We start from the raw sequence: 12,916 nt of genomic DNA on the forward strand, positions 1-12,916 counted from the left end.
GTGAGGGTTGGGGATAAACGAACCCGTCGGATTGTAGAAGGTGCAGTCGTCGCTGTTCTGACATTGTCTTCCCTAATATGAGTTCAGTCTTATGTGTGTGAAATGGGGTGTCGCTTGTGGTAAAATAATGAGGTCGCAAGGAGCGGTCACAATCTCTGGAAGCAGCGTAGAGAAAAGCTGAATGAATTTTGGCTCGGCGGCGTTATCTCCTCGATGTCGAAACGCGTATTTACGATGGAGAGGCAGGAGGTTCACTGGCTACTACCGACAGAGCCGCCTAGCAAGTGCCGCCACATCGCCCTCCGGCGGAGGATGTTTCGGGGTGGTAGTCTGCGTCTGCGGCATCTAGCTGGGCCTCCAAAGGGTTGTGATTGTCGTCTGCTAGTTCGACGCCCGTGGTCCGACCCACAAAAACAAATAAATGTACGTGGAAAGGCAGCAGCTGACGCATTACTGGCAGTGATGCATGGACGAACGCTCGGAGTTTTAGGAGCACTGATCACTTGCGCCACAAGGCTGCCACAGTGAGCCTGAGAGCGGTGCTCCCACGTGTTCGGAAATTCTTCTGTAGGTGTGAAGGTAACAAGTGTTATTTGTAGCGGGACCATAGAGGGCATTTTCTATATATGTGCCAAATATTAGGAAAACGGTTGTATTTACAACCATTTGTAAGAGTGATAATATACTGGTAATAGTTGCTTTGGACTTGAAGAAAACGGAATGTTTTAAAATGCAACCGCACTGGATTTCTTGGGAGAAATGGAAATACCCTTGCATAGGAAAGCAAGTCCTAGGCATCTAGACGTTTTTCTTCAGATGTATTGGAAATATACCGTGTTGCTAATGCGTGGACTTTGTTTGGCCTACTTTATTATCGTCAACAATGTGCATTGCACCTTTGATGCTGATAACACCTAACAAGAATATTTCCGGAACACATATGTCCGCCAGGCGCACCATTTAGAGCATACATGATTTGTTTGTTCAAACAGCAGAGAATTAATCAAAAACCTACCTTGTAACGTTTGTCGGAGTGGCACGAGGACAAAGGTGAACACATTAATTGATTTCTGCTTCGATATATTGTGGGGTTTAACATGTCCCGGGTTTATGATTGAATAATAATCGCGCGAAAGAGACGATCATTCGCAAAAAAGAAAAATGTCACGCTGAATAATACACACGTGAGGCCTATGGAATTGGCTTCTTTGTTTACCGCCGCGTTCCCGTGAAGTCTGTTCTGTTTTCTGTACGAGAAGCTCCCTCTTCACATAAACATCATGAACTAAGGTTGGAGTAGCCAAAATAGCTCAAATCTCAACACTTGTCCCCACTCGTCTAAATTACAATAACAGTAGGCTGCAGAAGGGTGTACATTTATAAGAAGGAAAAGTTGGTTTGTCGAACGCACAAGAAAGAGTATAACATTTATAAACTGATTGCTTACAGTGACCTCCTGAAAAAGGTTATGTGCTCGTGTTTTGCATTTTAATCTTAGCGCCCTACGCGCCGCCTAATTGAATAAAAGCACGAACAGTTGCGATGCCAATAAGATGGAAATCTAGTTATTCAGTGGCAGTATTTCGACCTACTGCTACGGTTAGGTCATCGCAGAGTGCTAGGTCTTAGCAATCATGACCACGCCCAAGTTGCACACGCAACTAAATGAAGGGAATTGTTCTGAAAACGTTTACGTTAACACAAAACTTATATTAGCACCGTATCCTAAAACAAATCTCATCAAAAAACATGACCCATTCATATGTTTCAAGAAGACTTGCCAGCTGGGCTGTTGATACTGCATTTATAACATCTTCATGTAGCGCACTAACACGCTGACATCAGCAAAAGAGACGACAAACAACAGCGCTCTGGTTTGTAGTCTCTTTTCTTAATGTGCGTGTGTAAGTGCGCTACTATGAAGATGTTCTCAAGTTATTTGGTTGCACGTGGTTCAGCGATTCGTAAATCCGTTTCATTGTGTGAGAAAGTGATGTACGAATACCTAAAAATGACTAAATTGAACACATAATTTTGGGAAGGGGAAGCAAGTATTTTATTAAGAAGCCATGAGAATAAACTGGCAAATATTGCACACGTTGGCTAATAGAGAATGTACTTAGCGAGAAACAAAAGCACGAGAAAATCATTTTCATACCTATACCATCTAGAGCAATTTGAAAGAAAAAAACCTCCAAACACCGGCACGCTTAAAACGCGGTCATACTTTCGGCTTTATGCGTAGCGTTATTCAGATATTGGAACATTTATATAAATCTTTACGAGGAATATTGCGGATATGGGAAATTGTGCTTATGTTTCTTCTGTTTTACACTTGCGGAATGGTGAATATACTACATTAGTTAAAAAACGTAATTGCTTAGAAAAAGAGAGAAAATAGATAATGTCTTGTATACCAGCAAGTATCGTGGAATGTTGCCCAGAAGGGGAGATATATTATCTCAGCGACTTAGTAATAAAATACTTAGTGTAATAAAATACTTACCTCGGCAAAGTTGGCCCGGGTTACTCAAACGCACTCACAAATAATCAGCACTCACTAACCTCAGACTTATTGCTGGTTAACACATCTGCGCTCACTGAAACCAAAGCTCACAGAAAACGCAGAACTCAGAGCTCACGTGAGCTGAGAACTCAAATATACGGAAAACTCAAAACGGACTCAAAACTCAAAATAGACTAAAAACTCAAAATGAACTCAATATTAAAAAAGACCTCAGAGCTCAAAATGTACTCAGAACTCGAAACGAACTCATAACTGAAAATGAACTCAGAACTCAAAATGAATTTCGAGCAAAAAAGGACTCAGAACTCCAAATGGTTTCAAAACCCAAAATGGACTTCATCAAGTGGACTAAGAGCTCAATCAGGCCCAGAACTCGAAATGGACTGAGTACTCAGTCGTGCTGAGTATTCACTCGGGCTCCGGTGGACTCAGAATTTATTTACATTCAGAGTTTTCCCAATTCTTGTGTGGTAAAAAATCATGCCTGCGCAAACCCGTGTACTCAAATTCTCGCCTATATTGCGACATGTGCTGCTTACTCCTGTGGCATTATTACCATTTATTACCACTATAGTTGTTAGGCCATGATAATTAGCGCCAATTGAAGCCATTGCAGTTGTAAGTTTTGTAATTGTAATATTACGTATCTCTTAATATATACGGCATATTTATGATCATGATAGAGAATCTGCAGGCCCGATGGTCTGCTGGGTGCTCAGGGCCCTGGATGAAACAAAGAAGATTAAGTGAGGGGGCGTACACATACTGCTCAGTTCATTTACATCAATGCCCTATACCATTAGGGTCCGAGAATTCTGGTTATCCATTATAAAAAGAAAACGCTGTATGTGAAAACGAACGGTCCCCGCGAGTGTCTGAAGTGGGTGGCGTTCATGGATATACTTTTTTTAGGCGTAGAGTTTTAAATGCAGAGCATTTCAGTAACTCACGATGTCACCCGCGTTGACGTCCGTAGTCCGCACCGCACCCCTCCCTACTATATCAAAAAAAAAAAAAAATACTATCCGGCGCCCGGTTTCGATCCTCGACCCTGCGGGCGGAACGCAATGTACATGGTGCTCTACCCACTGCGCCACAAAGCCGACACAGAATGGGACGCTACGAAGGCGCGTTATAACGTTGACTCATTCAAATTACTTCTGACGAGTGCTCTCTCGTCAGCAGTTGCCACACGTGCAACAACATTAACGTAACGCAAACTACTTAACGTCGTGCGCCCCCGGAAATGCTCTGCATTTGATCCTGCCTCTCGCGAGGGGGATGTTTCACTGCGTGTTCTCTCGTTCGCGGAACCTGTGGCGCCATCTGGCGGAGGCGCGGCACAAATCGTAGCACTTTCTCTGAAAAAGCGCCTCGAAAGCGCGGCAAATATGAAATAGGGATGACGCTCTTTCGAAGCAATCCGCCGACGCGGCTGCTTTGTGTACAGACTCGGCGGCGAGCGTCCCGGGATTCTGGTGCCGACCGAACCCCATTGGAATGATATCGGATATCAAATGGGTGCACCTGCATTCGCGTCGAAACGCACAAACATCGAGGACAGAAACAGCTGCAATATAGTTTGAACATAATCATGGACGTAAGCTTTATAAAACATCGGCGGAGTGTCGTTTTATATGGAAAGAATCATGGCAATTCCGGCATACGAATTTTTTTTTATAATCGTTATAAGTTGCTGTAGAGAAGCGTGATTCCAAGAGCTTCGCTCTACAGAGCATTTACGGGGCACATGTGACGCCGGTAGGCGCACTAATTTTTTAACGCGTATCCGCACAGCCAGGACAGTGTATCCAGATTTCTACAGAAATGCAGATATCGCGGAAGTTCAATCTGTAATGATCGAATAGCATAAATAGGTGTACTTGGTAAAACAACATCTTCAAAAAATAAAAATAGGGCAAGAGAGAAAAAGGTATAAAGAATGGTGAACCATCTAAAGCGAGAGGCATGCCTAGTCACAGATTTGGTTAAAATTCAAAGTTGTGTGCCGCGAGGGCATGTGGGATATAAAATTTAAGGCGTTGATAAAGAAAATTACTTGAGGCAAAAAATGCCTTCTGGGCGTAATCATGACCTAGTCATGTTTAATCATTATTAGGGTTTGAATGCATGTTGATGTACTTTAGGTGTGTGGGGTACCAAATGAAAGGTTTCTATTATGGAAATAACGTTGGTTAAATTAAAATTAATTCCAGTCATACCAAAGACATAGTCCTGGTGAGTCTTAGGTCAGGTTAAATTCATGAGATAACGCTAAGGGGCGTAGGGTATCCAATTGAAAGCCTTGTTGAGGGAAATCACACGGGGCAAATAAAAAATAAAAAGTCATAATCATGACTGTTAAGGAGTAATAAATAGGGTTGGAATTCGTAATGGTCACTTTTAGGCGCTTAGGGTTTCAAATAAAGCTCTCGGTTAGAGAAATAACGTTGGAGCAATAAGAAATATATATTGGTCGTAATCATGATATGGACACGGTGAGTCATACAATAGTTTGACATTAATAAGGATTACACTAGGGTCTGTGGTGTATCGAATTGAAGGTATCGGCGAGTGAATTCCCTTTGGGGACATAAAAACATTGATTACTTGTTATAACCATGAAGGAGTCATGGTGAGTGATAGATGGGGTTAAAATTCAGTGATGTCCAGAAGGGCCTTTAGTGGGTCCTATTGAAGTTGTCGCTGAAGGAAATTACGTGAGACTTATAAAAATTCCCCCTTGTTATAACCACGGCATATTATTGCTGAGTCTTTGATTGGGTTAAAAAAAGTAATGCCGTGGCGGGGTTTGGGGTATCAAAGTGTAAGTATTGACGAGAGGAATCACATGGGAGAAATAAAAAAAGGCGTTCTTGTTATCCTCATCAGATAGTTGTCGTAAGTCATAAATAAGTCAAAATAAAAACAAATGCGACCAGGTTATGTGTGGGGTGTCACATTTAGGGCTTCAATGAAAAAAATCATGTGGGTCAAATAAAAAGGGCATCCCGCTTATCAGTACTAGTTAGGAGTTCGCAAACTTCACTAATTTATTGAAGATACCAGAATGGTAGTACAAACAGAATTGTGGTCAAAAAAGGGTTTGAAAAAGCAACTATATACCTGGCAATTCCCGCATCGGCAGGTCACAATGTGCACTCAGTTCATAAGCAAACTTTCGGAGTTGTGCCCTAAGCTCATGGAGCTGAAATTTCTGGATTCCCATGTAGAATTTTGATGTAGCTAAAGCGAACAATGCTTCTTAGTAATGACAAGTTCGGCTTTGAAGGATGGCAGTATTCATAATACCTCATCTGGTGTTTCGGAGGGATCAATCGCGCTGGTGGCACATTTGACGACAGCATCTTAAAACGTGGCTTGGTCGTCCGCGTGCGGCCAGCAAGTCTGGAAGAAACCCCGCGTATCCACGAAAAGAACTCTGGAGAAGAGAGACAGGGGCAAGATGCAGATGGAGTTCGTAGAATCTTCTCCTAAATGTCGGTAAGCTTGAACATGAGCTGCCAACTACTGCTCACTCTACCGCGGCTGTATAACTTATAGAATTTGTTATTTCTTGGGTCATTCGGATATCCCGGTACCCTGAACTATATATTAGCGTTTTCTGAATGAAATTCCCAGTTGGCTGTTACGCATCGTCCTGTGTCTTTGTATTCTGTGTTGCACTCCCCCAATTTCACACGATCAGCAACAAAAAAGTTCTGCAATGGACTTGCTCATGTGTGTTGTAGTGCCTCCATGTGTCGATTTCGCCAACAAATATCTCGCTGTGATATAGAGGACACCTGGATTACTCATGGAGCATCACCATGCAGGCGCAGATTGTGTTGTTGATGTTACGTTTCGTGGATAAGTTTCATCTGACATGTTTGTACTTTCATCCAGAGCAACGTAAAATATTTAAATAGCACAGTGTATCCGATATTCAAAAGCTGGGGCATAAACTCACAACGTTTTGAGAAAAGGAAGCGCGCAGGCTTGCACATCACAGGCACTATTTCGTTTCTGCTAAAATTTTATCCGGGTATCACTTGAAAGTGGAATATTTGAAATATATATATATGGTTAAACATCCTCACTTTTCTTTTTATACTGTTGTATTGCTATAATACCGTGTATTCATAACGCCATGCCACACGAAAAGAGAAAACGCACTGCCGCATTTTAACCTGGTACGGTTAATGGTATCCCATTGAATATTACTGTTCATGCGAAACTATCCCTTTGAAAATGCCACACAACACCAACCATATAATGTCCCGGATCTCCACCATAACATACTTTATTGGCACAGGTACAACTAACAGCGTATACATAAAATATTGGTGACAAGTAACAAAGTAATTAAAAATATTCAGACAAAAAAGCCCCAGTATTGTCCTAAAAGAGCCCAAAAGTACCCAAATTTGCTGTTCATCGCAACTCTCGTACGAAATAAATTGAGAAGAACAGGAGCGGTGTGTGAGTGCCCTGTATTAGTCGGGTGCAGTGCCACATTTTATGCATCTTCTGCTCCATCAGGTAGTTGTTTTTATGAATACTAAAGTTTGCGCAGGACACGTAGGCTGGCTGCAAAAGAATAAATGAATGTAACCTTTGCGTCCACTTACTTAGATCATATTTATTCTTGTAATGGCTGTAAACTGTAGAGGGGAAGGCGAAAATGCCCGTTAAATATCTCTTTGTTCTTGTTGTTGCCCAGTGCCATGCGAGACATTAGGTTCCACCCGCCATCGGGTGATATTATGTGCCATTGGAATATTTCCACACCCCATCTGAGCACTGGAGACACAGAATGTGTGGCTTGTTTAGAAGTGAAAACTAAGTGGGGTGCTTTTGTTTTTTAATAGGCGGCCGATTTGGAGTGTGGTACCGCGTACTTGCGAATGCAAGTGCACTCAAAGGCAACATGGGCCGATTTTCAAGGGAGTGGCCCTACGTTGCGAACAGGTAATTCGGTATTATATGGCGCGTGGCTTGTCTCATATTTATTTATTTATTTATTTATTTATTTATTTAGGTACCCTCATGGCAAGTGGCATTAGAGAGGGGAGTGGGTTGCAATAGTTACAAACATTTTACAAAACAAAGCAGATAAATAATAAGCTGAAACAAAACCAGGGCATTGCAATGTTGTTCATTGCTTCTGATTATACAGTGTTAGCTAACGCAGTTTTAAAAAGTTGGTGGTCAAAAATTTTTGCCGAGAGTGCGGGTAGATGGTTTCATTCTTGTGATGTACACGGTATGAATGACTGGGAAAAGGAGCTAGTTCTGCAGCACGGCAAGTAGACTTTATGGACATGATTAATGCGAGCTGAAATGTACGGCAGAATGAGTTCGTCGCGTAGCTGGCTGTGTAAAAAAGCTTGTGAAAAAGACAAATGCGATGGATTTTTCTACGAGATAAGAAGGTAATCCGAGGCTGGATTTCATAGTCCTTATACTGGCAGTCCGGTTGTAGTTAGAAAGTATAAAACGAACAGAGTTATTTTGGTCCATTTCAACTGAGTGTGTTAAATTTTCTTGGTTAGGATTCCAAACTGATGCAGCATATTCCAGTTTGGAACGGATAAGCGTTTTGTAAAGAGTCAGTTTTAATGTTGAGGGAGCATGTGAAAAATTTTGACGTACGTAGCCGATCATGCGATTAGCGTTATTTCGTACGCAGTATGCACGACCAAGTGAGGATGATGATGCTGATGTTTGAAGTTTACTGGCGCAAGGCCAACCAAGGGCCAAGAGCGCCAAACAATAGGGATTACATGAGAGTGACATGGAAGTAAAAGTAGAACATTTCAGTAAAAATAAAGTAAAACGCAACGTAATGAAGATGACTGGTGTAAAGGGCCAGGTTGTCAAGATGCATGATAAGAAATGAGATGTAAAAATTTTCGTCAGTAAGAAACTTAAAAACACGTTTGACTGAAACCATGGGCTCGTCTCCTAAGAAGTATGACGGGTGTTGTGGCATATGTCGTGTGTACAGCTGTGGGAAGTGTTTGCGTCGTGTTATATCACGTTCCTTACATTGAATGAGTATGTGGATTACGAATAGGCCTTCTCCACACCCGCTACACATGGGTCTTGGGAATCTAGGGAGCAGGTGGGAGTCTGTTACATGTGAGTGGCCTATCCCTAATCTTGCCAAGGCAACTTCTGTGTGTCTGTTGTGTGAATCGGTTGTGTATCGTCCCAAGTTGGTTTTTACAGTGTGGAGTTTGTTGTCTGCCTGCTCATTCCAAAGTTTTTGCCATGTTTTACGTAGTTGTTTTATGTGTGGTTTCAAGTCGGTGTAGGGTACTGTTATGTGCACCGTGTTTGTGAGGGCAGCAGCAGCCATTTCATCTGCCGTCTCATTTCCAGCGATCCCCGAGTGACCCGGGACCCAACAAACAGTTACCTCAAGGTTTGCGCCATATGGCCATATAATTGTCCTAAAAAGAATATTGATGATGTAATTTTTGAATTTCTTTCGGGATGATAACGCCCGTACGACACTTAACGAACCAGTGTAAATGACAGATTATGGGGTATTACATTGGACAATGTGATTCACAGCAATAAAGATTCTATGAGCCTCTGCTGTGAAGATGCTACACGTTATTCATGGATTCAGAAGCTTTAAAATTGGGTCCATGCGCAGCCCATGACACGGAGGAGGCAGTTTTGGAGGCATCGCTATAAAATTCTGTACACTTGTACTTCTCCTGCAATACTAGAAAGTGCTGCAGAATCGCATTTCACGGTACCCTTGTTTTATCGAGTTGGATGAAAGACAAGTCACACGACACAGTGTGAAGGTGCCATGGTGTTATAAAATCAATGCAAGATGATTTCAAGATGTTAAAAAAGGAGACATTAAGTAAAGGCGCCTCCTCTCTCACTCTTTGTGAGAAGGGAACAGAAACGGATGGACGATTTAAAAACAGCTGTCCATAAAAACAGGTTTAAAAGGATGGTTGTTGATTGATGAATTTTACAAGCATATTAAAGATCAACATAAATTCGCTGGTACGCCAGGCACCATTTGTCCCATTCCACATAAAGGCCTTGGACAGGGCTTGTACACAAAGCACCACACGAAAGGCGAAGCCCCAGGTGCAGCACTGGGTCGAGCATTTTTAGCGCTGTTTTTGTAGCCGACCCGTAGACAACACTACCGTAATCCAAACGAGACCCTGCCAAAGCATTAAAAAGGAGCAGAAGGAGTTGTTTATCTGCACCATATGGTGGGTGAGACAGGACTTAAGAAATATTTATTGTTTTTAGACATTTTTGTTTTAGTTGTTTGATGTGAGATGAATGTGAGTTTTTTATCCATCAACACACCCAAAAACCTGTGTTCCTTTTTAATAGGGATTGGGTCACCATTGCGGTTTATTTCAGGATCGGGCCTTACTCCTCGTCTATTTTAGAATACGACACATGTACTTTTTGTGGGATTAAGTTCGAAACCATTTTCGTCTGCCCAGCGAGAGAGTTTCTTTACCCCAAGCTCGACTTGACGTTCACATAAGGACATGTTACAAGATTTAAAAGATATTTGTACATCATCCACATACACTAAACAGAAGATCGATGGAGGCAATGCTTTCCGAAGCGAATTCATCTTGACGATAAACAGCGTGCAGCTCAATACTCCGCCTACAGGCACGCCATTTTCTAGAATGTGAACTCTTGACAATGCCGACCCGACTCTTACCCTAAATTTTCGTTTGAACAAGTTACTATCAAGAGTGTTCAACATATTACCTGTTACACCGTAGGATTTTAAGTCTGCAAGGATGCCGTAACGCCATGCCGTATCGTACGCTTTTCCATGTAAAAAAATACGGCCATGCAATATTGTCTGTGTATAAAGGCATCTTTAATGTATGATTCTAATGCAAGAAGCTGATCATTTGCGGATCACCCTGCCCGGAAGTCTGCCTGGCAGCTCTCGAGAAAACCATTGTACTCAAGAAAGTACATGAGCCCCCGGTTAATCATCTTCTCGAAGAGCTTGCACAGGCAGCTTGTCAGGGCAATAGGTCCATAGCTTGCAGGAGAAGAAGGGTCCTTCCCTTCTTTCAGAAAAGCCACAACTTTGGCCTCCCTCCAAAGCCTTTAAGGTGCCGGGATAGCCTTATTTGGTTGTATAGGTGCAGGAGCGTCTCAAGGGTGTCTGGGCGTGGGTGTTGAATCATAATGCATGTAATGTTTTTTCTGCATTTAGAGCAGAAGGTTTACAAGTTGCATGAGCAATCTTCAGCTCATGGAGCGTAAATTCACAGTTGTATGCAGACATTGACTTGTTCTTGTCGCGTAGAGGATACTTTTCGGCAGATGTTTGTGTTGCATAAAAGTGTTTGTATAGTGTGCAGAACTAGACACGTGTTGGAAGTGTGGTGCAAGTGTGTTAGCCTGATCTTCCAGAGTGTCCCCTGCAGTGCTAACTAGGGGCAGGCTATGTGTGTGTTGTACTTTTAGTTTACGACTTCGGGTCCATACCTTGTGGGTGTCCGTGTATGAATGCATAGATGTGAGAAAGGCGCGGCAGCTCTCCATTTTTGCCTCACGGCTCACACGCTTACCTAATGCCTTTGCTCTTTTGGAAGAAATAAGGTTAAAACGTGTGGGTGTCTACGGAGGATACCCCAGGCCTTGTTCTGGGCCGCCCGCGCACGCTTGCAGTCGCCATTGCACCAGGCCCTTCTCGGGTGGCGCTGGGCCCCTGAGGCCTGCGGTATTGACTTTTTGGCGGCGGCGAGGATGTGCTCCGTGATGAGCTGGGTGGCCTTCTCTACAGGTAAGTGTGTTATGTATGTGTAGTGTAGTTGAGATGTCTCTGTGAATGTGTTCCAGTTTGCTCTTGCTTCTATAAACTTGAAATGGGAAGGGGAACTGTTAGGGCCTTTATCTATGTATGTTAGAGAGGTAGGGAAGTGGTCACTGCCATATGGGTTAGTGACAACATCACACTCAAGGGGTGGAAAGAGTACTGCAGAGCCAATGGCCAAGTCGAGGTGTGAATAAGTGTTGTGTGCTATGTTATGGTATGTAGGCTTGTTTTTTGTTAAATAGGCATGCTCCTGAAGATATTAGAAATATTGCGATTAATCGACCTCGGGCATCCATGCGGAGAGAGCCCCAAATAGTGTTGTGTGCATTCAGATCACCTATAAGAATGAAAGGTTCCGGTAGCTGATCTTCAAGGCCCTCGAAATCGGTGCTTGAAAGCTGGAACTCAGGAGGCATGTAGATGGAGCACAATGGTATTAGCCCATTGAAAATTACGGTTGTAATGGCAATAGCCTCAAGGAAAGTCTGTAATTGGATAGTGGGGCATGCCAATGATTTTAGGGCAATGATGGCCACAACACCTGAAGATGTACCACCACCATCCCTGTCCTTCCTAAATACCATGTAATTATTCAAGAGATTTGTGCGTTTGGAGTTTAAAGTGTTTCTTGTAGACACATCACACTTGTCTAATTGGAATGCAGTATTTCGTAGACATCATCAATATTTTTAAGGAGGCCTCTACAGTTCGACTGGATGATATTTTCTGTTCTCATTATGTACCTTTAAGAGCTACTGGAATGTGTGTGGGTGCATGTTTTGTCTATCGGGGCTTGTATTTTTGGAGCGGGTTTCTTTGGCTTTTCTGTTGGTTTGGATGCTGGAGTTCGCTCCTTGCGCAGAGATGCAGACATGAACGGCCCGGCGTCCACTTCGTCATCAGATGTTCGGGGGCTATCCGGCGGACCAGCCCCCTGGACTTGGCACCCTTTCGGGTGCCTTTGGTTCCAGCCGCAAGCGCCCCGGGCGGGGCAGGTGGCGGGGCTAGGCTCGGTGCTTCTGTTGGCCCTGCGGTGTCCATCTGCTCTGCACCCTCAGGTGTCCCTAGGGCCGGTAGAGAGGAAACAGTAAGAGCGGCAGAGCTCCCAGCGGCGATCACCATCGCCACATTCACTGGAGTCGCCACACTTGGCGAATCCTGTCTACTCTGGACTACCGAAGGCAGTCCGGCAAGAGACGGGCCTCCGCTGCCTTTACAGGTGTTGTAAAGGCAGCAGGTGGCTGCTCAGCTGGGAGTTGGGGCAACAACACGTCAGCAAGAAGCCTGCACTGTGTTGCTGTGCTGACCAAATGCTGCTCCAACCCCGCGGCCGGCGTCTGCGTACGATGTGGCCGAAAGCCGCTTGTGCTTTTGGCGCACTTCTGGATAGGTGATGCTTTCATTTACTTTTATGTGAATTAATTCTTTTTCGGCCTTGAATTGTGTACACGCACGCGAATATGCAGCGTGCGGTCCGCTGCAATTCGTGCACTTCTGAGTGGTGCTTTCACAAGCTTCTGAGGAGTAACCTGTCTCAGCACAGT

Source organism: Haemaphysalis longicornis, unplaced genomic scaffold (genome assembly GCF_048455015.1).
Source record: "Haemaphysalis longicornis isolate Haplotype H1 unplaced genomic scaffold, Haemaphysalis longicornis Haplotype H1 scaffold_8, whole genome shotgun sequence".
Taxonomy (NCBI): domain Eukaryota; kingdom Metazoa; phylum Arthropoda; class Arachnida; order Ixodida; family Ixodidae; genus Haemaphysalis; species Haemaphysalis longicornis.